This window comes from Capsicum annuum, unplaced genomic scaffold (assembly GCF_002878395.1).
Source record: "Capsicum annuum cultivar UCD-10X-F1 unplaced genomic scaffold, UCD10Xv1.1 ctg4989, whole genome shotgun sequence".
In the NCBI taxonomy this organism is placed as follows: domain Eukaryota; kingdom Viridiplantae; phylum Streptophyta; class Magnoliopsida; order Solanales; family Solanaceae; genus Capsicum; species Capsicum annuum.
In genome coordinates, this window is record NW_025857715.1 from 56,022 (window position 1) to 62,077 (window position 6,056).

The following is a 6,056-nucleotide window of genomic DNA, read 5'->3' on the forward strand; positions in this document are numbered from 1 at the left end:
AAGAAATGGCTTAGGATGTGTATTGATGCATCATGGTAAAGTAATAGCATATGCCTCCAGACAATTGCGGCCACATGATAAAAACTATCCTACGCATGATCTCGAGCTAGCAGCAGTTATATTTGCTTTAAAGATATTGTGCCACTACTTGTATGGGATTCATGTTGACATACATACTAACCATAAAAGTTTGCAATATATCTTTAGCTATAAGGATCTAAATTTGAGGCAGTGGAGGTGGCTTGAACTATTAAAAGACTATGATATTGATATCTTGTATCATCCAAGGAAAGCAAATATGGTAGCTGATGCACTAAGCCGTAAGGCTATGATGGTGTCTATAAAAAGGAAAGGGATGATTAAAGATCTCCACCAACTAGCTAATTTGGGGGTTCGCCTTCTTGAAACTCCAGATGATTGGCTTATTGTGCATAATGCAACGGAATCTTCATTAGTAGCTAAAATGAAAGAGAAGCAATATGTAGATCCAATTTTATTACAGTTTAATGAGAATGTACAATGTGGTACGACTAAGGCATTTGAGATTAAGAGAGAAGGAGTACTTCAGTGCCAAAATAGATTATGTATGCCTAATTTAGACGGGCTAAGAAAGAGGATTATGACAGAGGCACATCGTTTGAGGTATTCCATCTATACAGGGTCAACTAAGATGTATCAAGATTTGAAAGAAATATATTGGTGGAGTGGCATAAAGAAGAACATTGCAGAATTTGTAGCCGAATGTCCAAATTGTCAAAGAGTTAAATTAGAGCACTAAAAGCCTGGGGGTTATATGCAATGCATAGATCTTCCAATCTGGAAGTCGGAAATGATCAACATAGATTTTGTCACTAGTTTGCCTCGTACATCTCAAAAGTTTGATTCCATATGGGTGATAGTTGATAGGCTTACCGAATCCGCACACTTCCTACCAGTTAAGACCACTTACACAGTTGAAAAGTATGCGAAATTGTACATTAAAGAGATAGTTTGACTACATAGAGTGCCAATCTCTATTATATCAGATCGGGGATCCCAATTTACGGCAAATTTTTGGAAGTATTTTAAGAGGAATTTGGGAACACAAGTGAATCTGAGTACAGCTTTTCACCCTCAAATAGATGGACAAGCAGAACGTACCATATAAACACTTGAAGATATGCTACGGGGTTGTGTATTAGACTTTAAGGGTAGCTGGGATGATCATTTTTCTATTATCGAGTTTGCCTACAACAATAGCTATCATTAAAGTATCAAACTGGCACCATATGAATCTTTGTATGGAAGAAAGTGTAGATCACTAATTGGATGGTTTGAAGTGGGTGAAACTGCCTTGTTTAGGACAGACCTTGTTTATCAAGCTATGGAAAAGGTTAAAGTAATTCAACAGCGGCTGGAAACAGCCCAAAGTCGACACAAGTCATATGCAGATATTAGAAGAAGAGGGCTAGAGTTTTCTATCAGTGATTAGGTATTCTTGAATGTATCACCAATGAAAGGGGTGATGAGATTTGGTAAGAAAAGGAAACTAAGTCCATATTATATAGGCCCATATAAGATTATTCGAAGGTTTATCCAGGTCGCATATGATTTAGAGCTACCCCAAGAGCTCTCAGCAGTACATCCGGTATTTCATGTCTCAATGCTTTGAAAGTGCATCGGAGATCCATCACATATCACTTCAATGAAATCCAAATACCCTCATCTATTCAAATACGAAGAGAAAGTCCAAGATATTGAATTAGAGCAATAACAAGTAAGTGTTTATATATATATATATATATATATATATATATATATATATATAAGTACTGTGTGATGATAGGAATATTAACCTTAGGCTTGAACTTGTTTCGGTTGGACAATTATGCTAACATTCGAGGACGAATGTTCTAAAGGGCGAAAGGATGTAAAACCCCATATTTTTGTGTGTACTTGTTCTATTTATATGGAACTTGATATATCTTTGTGGTGTAGATGGAGTTCTAAATACTTCCCATGTGGTTTAATGTGAGCAAGTATATACAAATTTTAAGTTAGATTAAAGAGTTAAGAACTAAAAATTGAGTATTTTGTTAAGGTGCTTTCTTGACTTACTTAAGCTAGTAGGTGGATCAATTACTTGAGCTATTTGGACCAAGTTAATGGACCCAAGATTATGGATCAGATTTGATCCTATGTAAAGGTACTCATTTGGGCCTAACTTAAGTAAAAGAGAAGGAAATAAAAAAAAGCCCAACACACAAAGCTACAAAGGCTCATTTTAGTTTGCCCAACTATGAATTAAATAAGTATGTACATAACCTACTAAGACTTCCTTTTACCAACTTATTGGGCCAAATACATTACCACCTACTTGAATTAATTTTGGCCCAAGTTAAAGGAAAGAAAAGAAGGAGAATGGGCAACAAAGGCCCAATAGTTTTGGATCCACAAAAGCCCAATATATTGGGCAAGTATATACATCATTTACTTGCCAAAACATAGACCAAAAATAGTCAATAAGTCGTCAAAGATAAGCTTCTATATATGGATTGGAAATCAGCAATTTTTTTCTCATTTTAACCTAGACAAAAATTTCAGCTTTCTAGGTTTTTCTCTCTTTTTCTCTCTTGGCTATGAAGTAACCCTATAGTTCCACAAGGGTTCTTCGGATTGACCCTCCTTCCAAGATAAAGGTATGTGAATAATTCATGAGCTTGTACTAAGGAAACTATGTGTTCTTCAAGATTAATTTCGGGACAGCCCTCTCTTTAAGTTTTGATAGTCAATTGTTCTTAGTTATTAAGGGATTTATCTTTTCTCTTTTGGTGTATGTGTGAAGGGATTAAGATATTCAATAAATACACATTAAGGAATAAACTACGAAGGAAATCAAGGTATGCTTTCTGTCCACTTTTGTCCTTTTTCCATATACATGTGTTGATGGAGGATTACACATATTTTGTTGCTATTAAAGGATGATTGGAGTGTTGTTGCGGACTGTTTTGTGTGTTTGGGTTGGGGGCTTCCCGGTTGCTATTGAGAAAAGGTGTGATTAGTTCGTATTGAACTATAGAAGATGGATGTGGTGATACACCACTGAATTAATGATTGTGTACGTCTATTGCTCATTTCGCTTTGTGTCTTGGTTGGGAGGTGTAATGAAGCCAAAGTTGTGTCGGGGGATATTATATGAATATTTATGGTATGTGGATGTAATTGGAGTATAATAGGGTTAAATTGACACCCTTTATTGATAAATTAAGGGCTTACTTCCCAGCCACTAGTTTGGTGAAGTTAAATAGCAAAAATATGACGTTTGGTTGCTAATATTAGTTTACCATATATTTCATTGTAGATAAGTAATCTAAAAGGGCAGAGATTCGAGTTGGGTTGGTGTTGGAGTTTTACAACCAGGTATGTAAGGCATACTCTATTTTGCACTCTTGGCATGAAAACGGATACTTGTTCCATCGAGCAAGCTTCCAAGATTATCCTATAACACGTGATACATAATAGCACTGTATGATGTCCCATGTTACTAATGAACATGATCCAACTCTCTAATGAGTTAAAAAACCTCAATATATGCTTGCTACCAATCCTAGATTTCTATTTTCACTAGTAAATTTTAGAATTTCTCCGGTTACTCAAATAACACCCATGTGTTATTTTTAGCTTCTAAACACTTCATTAGCATGCCAACAACTCCTTAATTCATTGTTATTTCATTGAGTGCCTATTTACATGTCTTTTATTGATAGATTATTGTTTTAAGGTACCATAATGTTATGACTACCGAAGTAACAATCTCAAAGGCTAATTAAACTAAGTAATGGAAATCTGTAAAATGGGTGGCAGATCAGGGGCATAAGCCTAGAATGGGCCGATCCCGATACTTTATATGTGGGTGGAAGCTCAGGGGCGTAAGCCTAGCATGGGCCGATCCCAATTTTTATTTACAGGTGGAAGCTCAGGGGCATAAGTCTAGCATGGGCCGATCCTAATTTGTTATTTACCACTGATCAGCTGGTCATTCGTATCATATGGATTACAAAGATAATGAAGTAAGAAGGTAAAAGAAGGAAATAAATGTAATGTACCCTGTTCCACAAGTAAATGTAAAGGTGGTCTCTAGCACTATTTTTACACTTGCTCCAGATTTTTATTGAACCTTTGTATCTTGTATTGTTTCTTTTCCACCTTGCATACTCAGTACATATTTTTGTAATGACTCCCTTATGGGGGACCTATATTTCATGCTACAGGTACAGGTGCTTCGATAAACATACCTTCTCTATAGGATCCCAAGTTATCCATCTGCTATTGGTGAGCTCCAGTTTGCTTTGGGGCTTTCCAAGTCGGTTCTATATATTTTTGGTATTGTATAAAAGTTAATAGTATGGCAGGGATTTTCCCGACCTTAGCCAAGTTCTATGTATCGTCTAGAGGCTTTGTAGACCAATGTAAAGTTAAGCATGTTAGTGTGTTATCTTGTAGATGTTATGGACCCAACGGCCAAGTCTATTATGTATATGGTTTTAGGTATTGTCGTTTATATTTTTTTTATTAAGGTATTATATCCGTAGATGGCAAAACCTTTTCCTATTATAGTTGCATGAATGTGAATTCCAAGGTTATGGGTTGGTTCTCTCGGGCCTTCACGGCTACGAGTGCCTGTCCGCCCTAGTAGGATTTGAGGCGTGACAATTATGTCCAGGTAAATTCTTGCCTATGGATGTGAAGGATCCCACATTCATAGTTAAGAGGTTACAAGCCTCTTTTCCATAACTCGATCATTAACTTGTCACTCATCCCGAGCCAAAGATCGTCTGAAATAGAAGACTATCTTTTCTATCGATCGAGTCGAACTACAAGCAATCTGATTCCCTAAAGTCTAGGGGATATGTAGGCTGGGCTCTACGTAGAAAACTTGACTGCATTCCAACCTCCCCACCAAATTCCTTTATTCCACGGCTTCTCGGTTTATCAAAAGCTCTAAAACCATGATAGTTGGTGAATTTTCTTGAAAATTGTGCTTAAAATCAAGCTTTATGAACTACAAGTGGCCTAAATTCTCATGCAACCTGAGATATGTAGGAAACCTGATACTGAGGGTCGGCTATAATTCCATGGAACTCATGCGGAAATCCAACCTCTCTTAGATACGAATTTGTGGTCGGACAAAAATTAGGAATGTCAACCTCCCTTTGTTTGTTGACACCTAATTTTTGCCCTTTATAACTACGTTTTTCTTTGATTTTTAATAAAATAACAATATTTATTTTATCGAATAAAGAAACTTTTCAAAATTATTTATCGAGGTAATTTCGTTATTTTAAGTAGAGATTATAAATTATCGTATTCAGTTGTACAAAGTTGTAATGTTGTTACTTAAATATCTATTTTTATAAAAATATCAAATTTTGATCAAGGTTGTCTTGAAATAAATTATAATGACTAAAATCTTGATTTAAGTACAATTTATTCTTGAAAATAACTTATTTGAATAAATATATGTTTGATTTTATCGAATCAAGAAGCTCAGAGTTAAATGAGATATTAATCCATTTCGAATTTTCATTTAATTTGGCCGTAATTGAAATCAAATTAGCCACAATTGCGATGCAATTGGCCAATTGATCTTGAATTTGGCCAAAACTTAAATGAATGGCCAAATCCCCAATTTGGATCCAATTAGCAAATCAGTAGCAGCCCAATTACCCTTCAATGGATCATCACCAACGGCCCAAGCCATACCAGCCCACTTCCATTAATAACCCGGCCCAATTCCATTCTCCTCTTCAAACATAAACCATTAGAAAACAACAACAACGTCAAAGACCTTCATCAATAAAGGACAACTCTTCTCAACCTCGCAACAGTACCAACGTTAGCCTGGCAATCTGACCATACCCGCGAACCCAACTAACCCATCTCTCTCTTCAACTTGACCCATCTATTAAGCCATTTTCTTTGATAAGAGTTCTAGAAACTGGACACCTCACGCACCACAATGGCTCAAATCCGTGAATCTCGATAACAATGGTACAATTTCATACATGTATGTCACA

At 36.1% G+C, this 6,056-nt stretch overlaps 1 long non-coding RNA gene across 1 annotated transcript; it reads left to right on the forward strand.

The window, feature by feature from the left end:
* Positions 1–2,558: 2,558 nt before the first annotated feature.
* LOC107866568 lies at positions 2,559–4,571 on the forward strand. The gene is made up of 3 exons (XR_001672989.2): positions 2,559–2,678; positions 2,825–2,879; positions 3,341–4,571. It is a non-coding gene; the product is annotated as an uncharacterized LOC107866568 (long non-coding RNA).
* Positions 4,572–6,056: the final 1,485 nt, after the last annotated feature.